The 17,097-nt window shown below is 33.8% G+C and overlaps 1 protein-coding gene across 1 annotated transcript in view; it reads right to left on the reverse strand.

The window, feature by feature from the left end:
- sty (sprouty signaling antagonist) overlaps positions 1–17,097 on the reverse strand; it is a 309,966-nt gene that overhangs the window by 213,382 nt on the left and 79,487 nt on the right. The window contains exon 2 of the mRNA XM_072537182.1: positions 15,123–15,157. The gene's annotated coding sequence lies outside the window, so the exon portion shown is untranslated. The remainder of the gene's footprint in view (positions 1–15,122; positions 15,158–17,097) is intronic.

Raw genomic sequence — 17,097 nt, forward strand, 5'->3', positions numbered from 1 at the left:
GCTAGTATGGCTGGTGACATTGGTGGTACCTTCTGCTCATGGTTTGGTTGGCTAGTCAAAATTCTCCCTAATTATGCTCCTATTCTACACTACTCCTACTAAAGCCCCCGCTCTAGCAGAGCAGCATAGCAGAGAGCAGCACCTCCTTGAAGAAGCATGAGCTTAAGCAAGGTCCTAACGTTCAGATTCATTCATTATTGGTTCTTCTTCTTCTTATTACGCCGTTTCCTTTCGAAGGTTGGTAATCCAAATGGCAATTGTAGCTTTGGAAACTGCTGAACGAAAGATTTCTCTGGATGAGCGGTCAAACCATCTCCTCAGGTCTTTCAGCCACATCCCATCGAAACAACGATGAACGCTGCTACTATTGCTTTTTATTCTCCGTTCAATAATATTCTAAAAGTTGTTTGTAATCGTACAGGAAGTTACGTTAGATTATTTTTTAATATGGTTTAGAAAGGACGTCTTAAATATGATCTACGAGGGTTGACCGAAAAATTTTTCGTATGGAATTTTTATGTTATCGGAACAATATTTTTTTTCCATGAAAATGACTAGGCCCTACCTACTCCGGGTTAAATAAAATTTATATTGAAATGTTCAAATATTTTATGATTATTTATTGATATTATTTTGATATTATTTTCCTAAAATATAATTCAGAAAAAACGAATGAATCATAGGAAGAATATAAAAGAATAAGAACTAAAACTCATCAAATGGTAAGAAAAACAAAAACAGATTACTAGGAAAGATTCACAAAAGGACTAGAGATGGATTTCTATGGACAACAGAAACAAGTATGGCGCTTCATAAGACAACAAAGAATCGAAATGAAAGAACTAGTTGAAATAGAACACATACAAGATAATACATGGTTGGCCTTCTTGACAGAAATGTTTAAAAAACAAAACGAAGAATCTTTACCACAAACGCCAAATATAATAACTGAGGAAAAGACCGAAATCTCCCAAAACGATGTGAAAGAAGGAATAAACAAATTAAAAAGCAGAAAGTCGCCAGGAGAAGATCAAATACCAAATGAACTCTTAAAATATGGAGGTGATCACCTTGTACAACAACTGCAACTTTTTATTAATAAATAATCACCACGAACAGAATACCAGATGAATGGAGGAGAGCGATCATGGTGATGTTCTTCAAAAAAGGAGATAAGAAAGACCCCAATAATTATTGAGCAATAAATCTATTAAATACAACACTTAAATTGACAACAAGAATAATGGCGACAAAAATAAACGAACGAATATCTCTGCAAGAGGAACAGCAAGGATTTCGGACAGGAAGACCATGCACGGATGCAGTTTTTGTAATAAGACAAATAAAAGAAAAGTCGCTGGAATACAACAAACCAGCATATATGTGTCTGATAGATTTGAAGAAAGCGTTTGATAGAGTAAGAATTCGGGACGCGATACATTTATTATATGAAAAGGGAATCACTGGATTTAGTAAAAAACCATTGAGAATATATATAAAGATAACATAGCTATGGTAAGATGTAAAGGAAAACTATCGCAACCTATCAAATATGAAACTGGCATTAGACAAGGAGATTCGCTGAGCCCATTAATATTTAATCTGATAATGGATGAAATCATAAAGAAAGTTAAAAAAGAAGAGGATATAGAATAGGAGAAAAGAAAATAAGGATAATATGCTACGCCGACGACGCCATAATAACAGCCGAAAATAAAGATGACCTACAAAGATTAATTAAAAAATTCGAAGATACGGCGCTCATATACAACATGGAGATCTCAACAGAGAAAACTAAAGCGATAGTGATATCAGCGAAACCAAGACGATGTAAACTAGTCGTAAATAACAAAATAATAGAACAAGTGATGGAAACTGAATACTTGGGAATAAAACTGTCAAGCTACGGAAAAGTGGAAGAAGAAGTACAAAAACAAGTAAACATGGCAAACAGAGCAGCAGGATGTCTCAACAACACAATCTGGAGAAACAAATACCTCACAACGGAAACGAAAACCAGAATATATAAATCAACAATAAGACCGATAATGACACAGCGGAAACAAGAGCAGATACGGCGAAAACACAAAGACTACTGGAAACAACAGAAATGAAAGTCTTACGAAAAATAGCAAACCAAACTCTAAGAGACAGGGTAAGAAGTGAGGAAATACGAACGAGATGTGGTATAGAGGAAATAAACGCGTGGACCAAAAGAAGAAAAGTGGAATGGAATCAACACATCGAAAGAATGACAAAAAATAGAATAGTACGAATAGCAAGAAACAAATCGCCAAATGGAAGAAGATCATTGGGACGACCAAGGAAAAGATGGTCAGACAACGTCAATTGAGGCTAAAAACCGAAGTAAAACAGGCATTAAGCCTATTTATAAAGTAGGAGGAAGAAGAAGAAATCTTTTATGAACTTAATGGGAGAATTATTTCGGGGTTATTCCATGTAAATAAAATCAGGATACAGTCTTGGAAAATTAGGACCTCAGAAATCTTCTTCTTGATGACAAAAGTGCATGAATTATGCTTCTGCACCCACTGTTTTCATCAGATCAGAAAACCAACAAGACAAAATAATGCTTAAGGAAAAATATTTGGATTAGATGAGGACATTATTACGTAAGTTAAGGCTTATTTTGAGATCAAAAATAAATTGTTCTATCAAAAGAACTTGTTATAGAAGCTTGGAATCATTGTACCACGAGGTTAGCACCATAAACTATGTAGAAAAAAGGGGAAAATGTATAAAAGTTAAGTCAGTTATAAATGACAGGGACAAATAGATAAAAAGGGACAAATCAACAATTGACAAAGATAGGTAATTGTAAAGAAGAAGGTTTAAGGAGCTTTTAAATACTGAGTTCTTAAAGAGTTTTAATAAATTGTTTGAAAAAAAAATGTAATGAATCTAATCGAAAACACAGGAAATACATATTAAACAGGAATACAGTTTAAAAAAAAAATACATTGTCACATCTTTTTTACTAAGAATTTACTACACAGCCCTCGTATGTCTAATAATTATCCCACCATTTGATAAATTATAAATTTATTGACGGATGTTGAATGTATAATGGAATTTTTGTTTCTTCTTCGACTGCTTTTGAATGAGCCTGTTGTGTGTAGCGGCACTTTTTAATGTCTTTGAAATAATTTAGAATGCAAAACACGCGTGTGGGGGCGATTGGGGACGGAATAACGAAGGTTTAAGCAAAGTGTGAATACCGAAAACAGTTTCGTTGTTTAAGGCAACTCGTCACGACCACCTGATATGATTAACGTAGGGAAATGAATGCTCGTATTCACTTTTTGTATTAAAGTCAACAAACACGCAATTATTATTGTAGACAACAAAACCCGGAAGAACAACTGAAAAGAAATTAACTCTTTAAGGAGCAGAACTTATATTTTCATTTCAAGACGAAATACATATTAATAAGTAACCTGAAAGAAAAAAAACCGAAATTATCTTTAAATTTTTCTACTCTTGGGTGGTAAATATTGCTACCAATGGGAGTCTGAGCATTTACTATCACCTACAAATCACTGGTAAGGATTTCTACCGCTACATCTACAGTGTAATTACTATTTTAATGGGAATAAGCCACAATTGGAGGTTAAAATAAGTTTATTCACGTTTCAATCTCCACTTCGGAAATCGTTCTCAAAATACAAACATTAATAAATTAAACAAATTTTGTTTGTTACTTGGTGAAAAATTCTTCTAATAATTTAATTTTATCTGACTCATTTATATTGACAATTCAGACACATATTATACATTTTAAAGTAGACGACTTTAACATGATAATGCCAATATTTCTGAGTTGCGCTCCGGGGGCGACTTTACTTGTAAGATAGTTCATTCGAATACATGAAATCAACTTTAACTTGAGAATATCCGTCAGAAAAAATCATAGTATGTAATTCGTCTTTAAAAAGACAACTACATGCCATGATGACAGGAAAATTCTCCTGTTAGTGACTCCATAGCAAATCATGAGAAAAAACCAGGAAAAAACCTCATAATATGATCCCGAAATGGTAAGTAATTGGTGTTACATTTAGTTTACTCTCAATAAACACCAAATTCTGATTTTATACGTTTGTTACTAACTTCCTCTTTTAATATGGGTAACCAGATCCTACTACATTCGGACGAGGAATTTGCGACACAATATTGATCTTATTTATCATAATTAGAGCCGCTTCTTTGATTTTGCTCTCTTTACCATCTGTTTCTTTTAGGACTATACTTAAATCATTCCATTGAACCCTATTTTCATTTTCCCATGCGTGTTTACATATTTAAGATCTATCAAATTCTCTAAATTTGACCTAAATCAAACATATCACATTCACAAGGTATTTCATAAATACAATTCTTTGTTCTTTCTTGTTCATTGTTAGGTTTAGTTTTAGATAAAATAGTTCTCAATGTGTTTGTTGTTTTGAATTTTTTTTCTCTTAAGAAATGATAAACGAAATTGTGCAACATAAAACAATACGTATTTAGTAAAAATGCGCAACCAGTTTTCTCGTGAAAGGGATGCAGTATATATCAATAGTGTTGAAATTTGAGCACTATTTGATTTGTTGTAAAGTAAATTAAAATGTAAGTAATTGAAATGTAAATCTGGACGATCCTTGGGCTACAAATGGAACAGCTCCTGAATATTTTCGGACAGTTATGTCAAAGAAGCGATTCTATATCCTCCTTCGTGCACACAAAAGTGCATGGCTTGCTATAAAGTTGGAATGTATTGCTGCATTGACAAGATGCTTGAAGGTTTTCGGGGAAATGGAGCTTTCGTCAATATATATCTAGTAAGCAGGTAAAATATGGGATAAAAATGATCGCATTTGTTGATCCGCGAACTTTTTATACAGGAAAGTTGGAAATATATGCTGTAAAGCAGCCAGAAGGCCCCTTTGAGATAGATAATAGTCATAGTAGTGTGGTTAATCGTATGATAGAACCAATTGCCCATAGTGGGCGCAACATTACTTGCGACAACTGGTTTACTTCCATTTAACTGGAATTTAACCTGAGAAAGCATAAACCACAAATTCCTCCTCTTTCTGTATCTACAAAAGGAAGACCACTAAACAGCAGCATTTTTGGTTATGGTAAAGACTGTCTTTTATTATGATACGTACTCAACAAAAACAAAAATGTTCTGATGTTATCTACGTTTCATGATGATGACACATTTAATGAAGAAGCAGGTGAAAACTTTGGGCCGCGGGTTATAACCTTCTACAATACGACAAAGGGAGCAGTGGATGTTGTGGACCAGATGAAATTTAATTACTCCGTTTTTTGAATAAGTTGCCGATGGTCACTTACAGTCTTTTTTTCATTGAAGAATATTGCAGGAATAAACAGTCAGGTAATTTATTATGGCAATAGCTCATCAGACCTTACCTGATAAGTCGTGCATCAATAATTCGTCGTGTTACTACGACGATTATTACTACTACTTCAAATAAGATGCCAAGCAGGTCTTCCTGATGAAGAAACTTCAGTAGCAACTGCAGAAACTAGAGATAGAGTCAAATGTTTTAACTGTCATTAAAATAAAAATAGAGAAAACATTTCAAGGTGTGCAGATTGTGTGTGATTTTATGTTATACAATTTTTTCTATATGTATTATTTCATTAATAAAAAGTAGATATATTTATGTTATTTATCACTAATAAAATTTTTAAATAACCAGCAATCGACTGAGTTCCGTTAATTATTGAATATCGTAATAAAATATAATTAAATGAGAAGAAAACGGCGACTGAACGCAGCGCTCATAGGCGAACAATCGCGGCATTTCCTGATACGCGAACAATGACGGGTTAATAGATTAATATAACGTTCGGGAGATCATAACACACACAAAAATTATAATTTGATATCAAGAGGGTACAACATCACCCTCGGAAGTTCAGCTCAAAACATGGCTATTTTTCTAAAAGCTCGAGGTCAAGAAAGTCACTTGTCAAATTGGTAAAACAAAGCGCCAAACAAAAAACAGGAGCGATTAAATGCGGGGACCCGATCCGTCAATTGCGCATGTGGGAGACGAGGACGTTCGAAATGTCTCGAACCTTCAACTGAAAATGTTTTGAGCGGGATAGCGGGATCTTGCTTGCCACTTGCCACTTGTCGAAGGTTCATATTCTACCAAAGAATATTGAAGACGTATATTGAAAAACAGGTATTCTTCTCAACAAGGAAGAAAATGAAAGCTAAGACAATACATATGAAAAAACCGGATGCTATTGAAAAACGTGTATTAGATATATATCTTTCTAATGATCATATTTATAAAAAATTTGAATCTTTGTACATATTCTTTAATATGCAAACTATTTTTTATTTTAGTTCGACTCACAATAACCTGCGGTGGGCGTAATTGCTTTATTATAAATTATTTTCACATAGTACAAAATATAAGTATGTATTCAAATTTTTTTGCTCCATAGCTATGTTAAAAAACGAGAATTTTATTTTATTCCTTCTGCTACCACCAAGTTTATGTTTTAAAGATGGCATATGCACAGTTGACGGATCGGGTCCCTGCAATTAATCGCTCCTTCAAAAAACAACCACTTAAAATAATCTTTTTTAAAAACGATTTCCGGAGTGGAAATCACGTATAAACAAACGTAAAATTAAATTTTTACTACAATCAAGTGTGCTTAATCCCATATAAATACGATATTTAACTTTAATATAGCTCAAGAAAACAGTTTTAGAACTACCTTAAGATTATTATTAAAACAGAGATAATAACCGAAGCTTATTTTTCAGCAAAAATATTTAAAACAAATTTTTGAACAATGCCTTCGAAAAACTAATTCTATCTACGCTTGTCTTGTGTTTGTTTTTTCTGTTACAATGTAATCAATCTGAAACGTTTTACTTAGATATTTAATTTTTTCTCGAAATAACTGCTGTGCAAAAATAGTGCTTGAGTGTTATGTTAAAATTAACACGGCTGATTGTGTAAATTTTGAGTCAAAACAAGATAGAAGAGCGGTGGATACGAGGGGAAGGTTCGACTTTCGAATTGTGCGGAAATTTAATACGAGGACCAGCTTAGAAGTTTCTTTCTATTTCCTTATTATGTCTGAAATTTTTCGCGAATCACAATTTGTTCAGCAGTATTTCTGGATATCGCAAAAGCATTAGACAAAATATGACACGAAGACATGTTAATGAAACTAAAGAAAATATTTCCTATGAAGCTCATTGAAATATTGCAGTCATACCTACACCAGCGAATATTTAGAGTTAAAATGGCAAACAAGTACTCTGAGTTAAAGCCAATAAACGTAGGGGTTCCACAAGGTAGCGTTCTTGAACCAGTACTATACCTTTTGTATACATCTGACATTTAACTAGCCACATTTGCTGATGATACAGCAGTCCTGACAATAGGAGCAACTATAGAAGAATCTACGGTTAACCTACAAAATGCAATTAATGGCATAGAACGCTGGTCCAAAAAATGGCGTATACAGTTTATTGAACATAAATCAGTTCATATTAACTGTACTAACAAGAAAATCAATTATTTCCCAATTATCTTAAACAACAGCATTTTTCCTAATAAAAAAACGGTTAAAAGAAAACTGAACAGTTGAAAATAAAGTACAAAAGTATGTATTGGCTGATAGGTAGGTACCCTCAACTTTCCATCCAGAATAAAGAACTGATTTACAAAGAGATATTGAAACCGGTGTGGACCTATGGCCTACAATTATGGACCTGTATCTAAAAAAGAAATTAAAGGAATTTAGAAACGCTCCAGAACATAATACTAAGGAATATTGTAGGTGCTCCTTGGTATACTCGGAGCAATTCCAATTTCACAAACTAGTGGTATTATTAAAACAATTGACAATAATTTGTTTTTCAAAATAGTATGCTTTCTATCTATGTAATCTGTGTATAATGTTTATAAATCGAATTCTTTTAACACCAATAGAAGTTATTGGTGCATTTTTAAACTTCTTTATGTTGGAAGGGAGTAGTTCGAGATCTGGTACAGCATCATCTTGATGAACTTTCGTATACATTGGTTGGTGAAACAGTGAGATATGTACCTTAATTGTACCAGTAATTATTTCTAGATACATTTGCCAATAATTTTTTTCTAGACCAAAGATGGGTATCGATTAAACAAGCCTCATATAAAAGAATATTTGTGTCAAATGTTACCGAGACTATCGTCAAAATAAATAGAACACAATTTTTTTGAAAGGCTCAATAAGAAACGAAGACATTAAATTAATAATGAAATATCCTAAAAATAGTAAGAGCAAAAAGAAATACGGAAATATTCTGTATACATGTCGAACAGTAGTATGGACGCAGATAGAAATAAAAACGTTATTAATTATTAAAAAAGAGATCATAAAGTCAAGCAAAACAAGTAAACGCCAGTCCCAACTACCTCATTTCATTTACTTTATTTTAGAGACGAATTTCTCGACTTGAATGATCTAAAAATACGACCAGAACGATATATGTGGATTTGAGAAGGCGATATAGCTGTTTTCATCTGCCTACTCACTTTGTGGACACAAAATATAAATACGCGTATATCATAGTACGGTCAGTGTTTCGATATTTCAGTATCTCTATGTACTTCATTACTTTAATATTGTGCAGGATATTCTTACTAACACTACTGATACTAAATTCCTGGACTCCCGGACAAAATTAACGCACCATTTTAATTAATCTAAATATTTACAATATGAACACAAAATAAAAGTTACATTGAAATAATAATAATAAAAACCTACAAATAAGTCCAACATGACTTTATCATGACCTTAATTTGCATTATTGTTTCTTTAAAAATTTGTTTTTGCCGAAAATGAGTAAATAAGCTAGCATAACTCCAAATTGCAAAAAAGAAAAAAATCAGTAAAGTAACACAATAAAATGCATCTGGGTCAACACTATAACGTGTAGGCCCTCCTCTACTTCTTATGACTGCATTTATGCGTCAAGGCATGCTTGATATCAAATGTTCAACAAAAGCTTGCAGAATATTCTAGTCCCATAGATGCTCTATAGGATTCATGTCCGGACTGTTAGGTGGCCACTCTAATAATGGAATATCAACATCATGTAGGTAGCCAATAACCTGTCGAGAAACGGAGCAAAAGGCATTACATGTTCGACAATAATGTTGTCTAAGTAATAATGGGCATTTATAGACCTCGTACGTATGGGGACCAACTCCGTACGAGCTTCAAAACAAATTCCTCCCCAAAACATTTTAGAGCCACCACCAAAAGGTACTTTAGGAGAGATATTGCAGCTGGCAAACCTTTCTCCTCGCCTTCGCCAGACACGTTCACGACCATCTGGAACTTTTAGGCTTACTCTAGTCTCATCGGAGAAAAGCACTCGTTTCCAATCATCGATGGTCCAATTTTGATGCAATCTTACCAAATTCAATCTCTGAACCCTGTTGCTCAATTCAGATTCATGTAAACGTCTTCTAACTGTTCGAGACGATATAGCGACATTTCGAACATCTGCTAGTTAATTTTTTAGCAAATTGCTGGTGACTCTCCTATCTCTGAGAGCACGTTGTCTCAAAAAACGATCATCAATTTGATTAGTGCAACGTTTTCGCCCTTGCTCTGATCTTCGATGGTACGGCACTGTTTCATTATATCACCTCACCTTGCGACTGATGCTGGAATGTCTTCCTAACAAACCTGCAACGTATCGTATTGAATATCCTTCATCTAGGAGAGTCGATGCTCGCACTGCCTCCTCCATTGACAAAACCCGATTGGAAGTTGATGGCTCGGACTGTTTCATTAACTCATAAAACCGAAGAGCTTTTTCCTGGATTAAATAACTACTTACAGGAATTCTTCTTTGAATTAGTTCCTCAATCCAAATTGCGATGACTCTTTCTGTTTTTTCTAATAATGCATCCCTTGAGTAAGATGAAAATTTGGCTCTTAATTTTGTACCAGAAATTATAGATTATCTTATAGCAACTTCATTCTTCTTAATTGCCCTTACAGTTGATTAGCCTAAATTAAAATGAATGTTTTTCAATTGCCGTAGATCCTTCTCCTTTTCCTAAGCGGTCTAAAATTGCAATTTTTGTTTTTTGGAACTCGGGATGATTTTTCTCTGGGTATAAGAGATTTTTTGATGTCTGGAGGTAGAGTAGACTTATTTATGATGGATTTGGTCGTTTTTTCTAGATAGGTGGTGGGATCGTTCGGGACGCGTTTGTATTCTGTGGAATTGAGAAGTTCGAACATTGTAACGTAATTTATATTTAAATAATTATTTAATTTAATTTCTTTATTAATTTATTAATTCTTTTAACTTCAGTTTCTCTTTTTACTATTTTTTTATTTAAAAAGTAGTTGGCACCCTCTCTTTCTCCCTCTGTCTTTCTTTTCTTTCTCTTTCTGTCCGGTAGACTAAATATTCTGTTCTGTGTTGAAAGAAGAGCTAATTCTATAATATAGGAACATCCTATGACTTCATTCAGAACCCTACTTTCTGTCAGTCAACTTTTCTAACGTAGTGGGAGTATAATTTTTTGACTCTTTTTGAAATTTATAAAAGAAAGCAAACATTATTATAAGATTCATTTTATAGTCTACAAAATTCTCTTGGGTTAAGTACTTTCATCGTAATCTTTATTCTATAAATATGACAGCATTCTCAATATTCATAACCTTACTTCTTTCGAAAGCACGTTTATTTATAGCACGTATACGAATTTAACTAAGTAATAATTATATTTCATTTTATCCTTGCCATTCGCTATTTTTTTAATTGTAATTTTGTAAAATGGCAAGGAAGTTAAACCCCTTTTGATGTGTCTCAAAATACCTCTTAATACCAGTTGTTGTTGTTGTATTTTTAGTTCATTGACAAAATTCAAATTTTATTGGCGGCTTTATTGACCATATTGAAGAATTTATTGGCAAATCTATTGACCATATTCAAGAATTTACTAAACACTTAATCACGAGGCTACATCCACATGTTGCAACTACAGCTCTACGGAAGACATAACATCTAATTGGGAGGACATACAAGCAGCTCATCGATACCATAAGTATCATCCTCACTATTTATTGTTAATCTTTGGCAGGGTTGATTATTGTTTCTTATTTTTTTTTAATGAATATGTTTGGTTAAAATTTGTTTTATTTGCTATCTTCTAAGAGCTCAGGTTCAATTCCTAGTTTCAGACAAGACGAACTCACACTTGATACTGAGCTAGGCAAGGCATAGACGATAAGCTCCCATGGTTGATTGAGGTATTATTTTTATAATTGTACTTCAATTATCTTTGGTAGTCTTATCGTTACAACATTTTGTCAAAATATTTCGTCAAATATATGTCAGATAGGTTACAGAGTAAGTAATAAAGCTGAAATAAAGTATGCGGTTCGAAAAAAAGAGGATAGATATAATAAAAAAAGTATGTAGACGGAATGAAAGTCTGAATGAAGAAAATAAGGTAGAGAAGAAATAAAAATCTGGACCAAAACCCTTTAAAAATTATAGATTAAAATTAAACTTTATAAAAAATTAGAAAAGCAATAAACACCGTCTCGTTTATTTTTGTATTCATAATCCCATTTTGCCAAATTACGCAAAATCGCAAATTATAATAGAAAAATATAATTGACTCGCTTGTTTTTGAAGTTGTAAATCAGTTCAATTTAATTAGAAAGGCGATGAAAAAGTTTGTTTATAACTGAACATGTGGGCTAAGGTGAAAACAGTGGAACACTAAACAAAGTATGTAACCAGAAATTAATCAACGTTACTGATATTTTTAAATTAGATCGCAGATAAACAGGTAAACGTATCAAAAATTAGAGGTAAGCAGTTAGTTGGTCTGTTTCAAATACATAATAAAATCTAGTTTTATTTAGTCCAGTTGAAGTGAACCAGAATAGAGCTTAATAAGTTAAGTAACACGAGGTAAGATAAGAGATAAAAGGGGAGTAAAACTGTATAGAAGAGCAAACTGCACAGTGAATAAAACACATAAATACCATTACACTTTCAGGATGTTTGGCGGTTTTAACTGTGAACTTTGGATTGTACCTTGACATGGTGTGTAGACGACGAACAAATTTGGAGCTTCCTCTTACTAACCTGAACGTACTTTCGTCACGTGTCTAATGCTAATATATATATATATATATATATATATATATATATATATATATATATATATATATATATATATTAGCATTAGACCTTGGGGAGAGAATGTAGGGTACATACACTATACACTGATTTCTCCAAGGCGTTTGATCGAGTCAATCATAATATTTTAATATTTAAACTTAAAAATAGGTGTTGATGGTCCACTTTTTGGATGGCTGAGAACGTATTTGATTGACCGAGTTTAGATGGTGCGTATCACGGATTTTGTTACGGAGGTTTATTCAGGAATACCCCAGAGTTCTTATTTGGAGCCCATGTTATTTACACATATTCAGCAATGATAAACACCACTGCTTCCAGCACAGTTCACCTCTTCCTTTTGCGGACGATCTTAAGTTCTACACAATTATCAATAATACAGAAAATGTGTTAATATCTTCAACATGATTTTGATCGGTTGAGTGAGTGGTGTATGTTGAATGCCATGGCCCTGAAAGCATCCACGCAAGTGTCACGCTGTTTCTCTTGGAAGATCGAGAGACCCAATGGAATATAATTATAATATACAGAATTAATTTAGACTTAAACTTTTATTTGAATCGCATTATATGTCAATAATTTCCAAATCTTTACAAATGCTTGGCTTTATAAAAAGATGCACTGGAGACTTTCAGAATATTGAAGCGATTAAATTAGTATATTGTTCGTTAGTTAGACCTCTAGAGTATTGTTCTTGTGTATGGTCTCCATCTTATATTTACATATCAAAAATCGAGACACTTCAACTCAAGTTTTGAAATATGTAACATATAAAGAGAGTAAAGAGAGTGACACCCAACTTCTTATTCTCCCATTGTATACACGACGATGAATTAAAGATGCAAATATGCTTTATAGCATAATTAATTCTACAGTCTTGTGTCCTCAGCTACTTGAGCAGGTTGGTCTGCATGTATCTCTCCGTAGAACACGATTAAACCAAACTTTTTCTGTTGCTCTTTACAGAACCAACTATGCATATAATTTTTGACGTGACAACGTCTTAAATTAGGTTGTGGCTCGGAGTTATTCATGAAAAAGTGTAACGCCCGCTCACGTCTGTTACGATGAGTCACCGAACGAGAGAGAGGCCCGCCGGACCGGCGAATGCCTTGCGTCTCTCTCCCACTCAAACATGATCGGTCCGCTGCGCGCGCAGCACTAGAGAATTAGGCGCGTTGAATCGGTGCGTGCTTGTGTCTCTGTCTTTCTCGAGCGTTCTTGGCGTTCAAGACACATTACAGCAGAAACACTTCCTTTCATTTCATATTTCTCCTATCATCGTCCTATCCTCAACAAAATCACTCAAATAGAAATTAGTTAAGTTTAAGTTTACATGTACAATGTTTTAGTAAACAAAATATATTTCTATAGTTATAATTTGTGCAATTCTTATTTTCATTCAATTCCTTGTTCCTATTGTGCAATTTAATAATATTCATATCAATAAATATTCTACCGAGAAAAAGACGTTGTCACGTAAAATCTTCGCCCGTAAAACCGACTTTACAGGCAACCGATTTTTTTATCTCGAGCAATAAGATGGGCAAATATCCACCTAGATCTTAGATTTTTTTGCACCGAAGGCCGAATTCATTTCTGGTCTCAGGCATGTGTTTATTTGATTGGCTGTGGAATAGGTAGTCATCTTTTTGATATGTAAAACTAAATTATGTAATGTTTATATTTTATTTTGTTTTATTGTATTTTTAATTAGCACACATATAGATGACCAAGTGGTAACGGCTCAAGATGAAGAAGATCTGTGCTATATGCTCCGAAAATTAGAAAAGAAATACACAAAAAATGGACTGGAAATAAATCTAGAAAAGACCGAATATTTAACAACAGAGCAAGAACCAGTGAGAAACTTGGAAATGGACGATAATAGGGAAATTAACGGCACTGACAAATTCAAATATTTAGGATTCATACTCTCAAAAAATGGAACGACCGAGCAAGAGATAATTAGCAGATTAGCACAGACAAGAACATGTATTAAACAAATGAACGGGGTACTGTGGGATAGACAGATTACCAGAAATACAAAGAAGAGAATTTATAACACGCAGTATAATGACCTATGGAGCAGAGAATTGGGTAATAAATAAACGAAACAGGTCCAAAATCACAGCAACTGAAATGGAGTTCATGAGAAGAAGCTGCAGAGTGACAAAAATGGATCGAATCAGAAATGAGGAGATAAAACGAAGAATGGCAGTAGAACAAGACATACTTAGCTAGATCGAAGAAAAACGTTTAATTTGGTATGAACATGTGAGAAGAAGCAAATATTTCGGATTGGAGCCCAAGAGGAAGGAGGAAAAGAGGTAGACCCCGAAGATCATGGAGGGACGAGGCCATGGAAAGACGAGACCTCAGAGATGGAGAATGGTAGAACAGAAAGGACTGGAGACGTTGGCTGAAAGAAGGAAGGCGGCGACAGCTGTAAAAATCCTTATATAGATAGATAGACACATATACATTTAAAAATTTTTAAGCAGGTATACATTGAAAATTTCTTTGAAATAGGTATATTGGAATATAACTATTGTAAACAATGATAATCTTATTGACGGGCAGCAGCCCGTTGAAAATAAATAAATTAAGTATATCTATCTCTTTGTCTTCATGCTCAGATTAGTCAGTGTTGTTGGTGTTTAGTGTTGTGTCTATCCACCTTTATTGCAATTTTTCGCAGCCTAATTGTTATTTTCTATCAATATTCTGCTTCTTTTGTGCCCTTTTTTTTGATATGTTTTATGATTCAGTATATCTGAATTCTTTTAGTCTGGGCATCGTTTAATCTGTCGCTTGCGGTTCATTTTTCACAATATATAGATAGATTAACAGAAAATGGTAATTTTAAAGTAATACTTACTTATGTGTTGAAAACTCCTTAGTTGAGCCAACCGTCTGAAACAATACAAAGAATATATCAGTTATTTTAAACAAGAGCAAGTTTAAGATTTGCTTCATAAAAATAAAGGGACTTTTACTTTGCACGCCGAATTATAGACATTTTAGATGACTTGAGAGAATAACCTGGTGCGGACGATGACTTTAAAAAAGTAATATCCGGTTGTGTGGTTGGTTATATTAAGCTTTAATTTGAGTTATGCTTAATTAAATTTGGCCCAATAGTTTAAGCAAAATTAACGATTAACGATATTTGCTAAATTGTTGTTTGTTACAGACTAATTTCAGGGCTTTCTTATGCAGTTTTTTGGTTTAAAATACCCATTGTTTACTTCTTCTTCTTCAAGTGCCCTCTCCGCTACGGAGTTTGGCAATCATCACTGCTATTCGTATCTTTGAAGCTGTTGCTCTAAATATTTGGTTAGATGTGCACTGAAACCAGTCTCTTAAATTGCGGAGCCAAGATATACATCGTCTCCCCGATGGTATTTTCAAAATTCTTCTGTATATCCACATTTCGAAGGCCTCTAGTTTATCAATATTGCTCTTGTTTAAAGTCCAAGTCTCTACTCCGTACAGCAGTATCAAGAAGATGTAGCATCTCATTTTCAGATTTAAATTAATGTCATGACTTCCTAGAATGTCCTTCATATTAACAAAAGCAGCTCGAGCCTTTCCAATTCTAGTTTTTATTTCTTCTGTGGTGTCATTGTTGTTATTAACGCTTGTTCCCAAATATTTATATTTGTGCACCTGTTCGATTTCGTTATTGTGAATGTACAAGCTTGCATTCAATCTTTGTTTTTTTGAAATAATCATGAATTTCGTCTTCTTGACGTTCATTGTTAACCCTTTCTCTTCACTAGCTGTGACTACCTTGTTTAAAATGGCTTGCAGGTCTTCTACTGTCTCCGCCATTAAAACCGTATCATCTGCGTATCTAATATTATTAATTGGTTGGCCGTTAACTTTTATCCCAATCTCTTCTTCCTCCAATGCTTTCTTCATAATTTATTCCGAATAGAGATTAAATAGCAATGGTGACAGCACATATCCTTTTCTAACTCCTTTTTTAATTTGAATTTCATTTGTTGTGATATTTTCGATGCGTACGACTGCTTTCTGATTATAATACACAGTAGATATTATTCTTATATCGCGAGTGTCTAACTGTTTAGCTTCCAAGATCTCTAAAAGTTGGTCATGCTTGACGTTATCAAACGCCTTGTTGTAATCAATGAAACAAGCAAATACATCTTGATTCACACCCAAACACCTCTGTGTCAAAATGTTAAAGGCAAATAATGCTTCACGAGTTCCATATCCCTCCCGGAATCCAAACTGAGTTTCTCCTATATCTTCTTCCAATTTTCTGTAAATTCTATTGTGAATTATTTTGAGGAATATTTTTAAGGTGTGGCTCATCAGACTGATCATGCGATGATCACTGCACTGCTTAGCATGTACCTTCTTGGGTAGAGGGACAAACGTTGATCTTAGCCATTCTTGAGGAATTATACTGTTTTCATAAATCTTGTTAAATAAGTCTACTAACAAGTGGATTCGATCTTCGTCTATCAACTTTAGTATATCCGCTGGTAGCTCGTCTGGTCCTGGAGCTTTCCTATTCTTTGATGACTTCACCGCTTGCATTACTTCATCTGTGCTTATTTCTGGACCTATCTCCTCTGGAAAATTATCACAAGGAAGCTGCCTTTGATCGTCAAACAGTTCTTTTATGTATGTCTGCCAATGTTTTAGTTTCTCCTCTGTTTCCATTATCATGTTCCCTTGTTGGTCTATAAGTACTGTCTGCTTCCTGTTTCTATTGTTGATCATTTCTTTAACTTTCTTGTGAAGATAGAACGAATCATATTTGGCTTCCAAGTTTTCAATCTCCTTACATTTGTCTTGTAACCATTGTTTTTTAGCGTCGC

The sequence above is a fragment of the Diabrotica undecimpunctata genome, chromosome 1 (assembly GCF_040954645.1).
Source record: "Diabrotica undecimpunctata isolate CICGRU chromosome 1, icDiaUnde3, whole genome shotgun sequence".
Classification (NCBI taxonomy): Eukaryota; Metazoa; Arthropoda; class Insecta; order Coleoptera; family Chrysomelidae; genus Diabrotica; species Diabrotica undecimpunctata.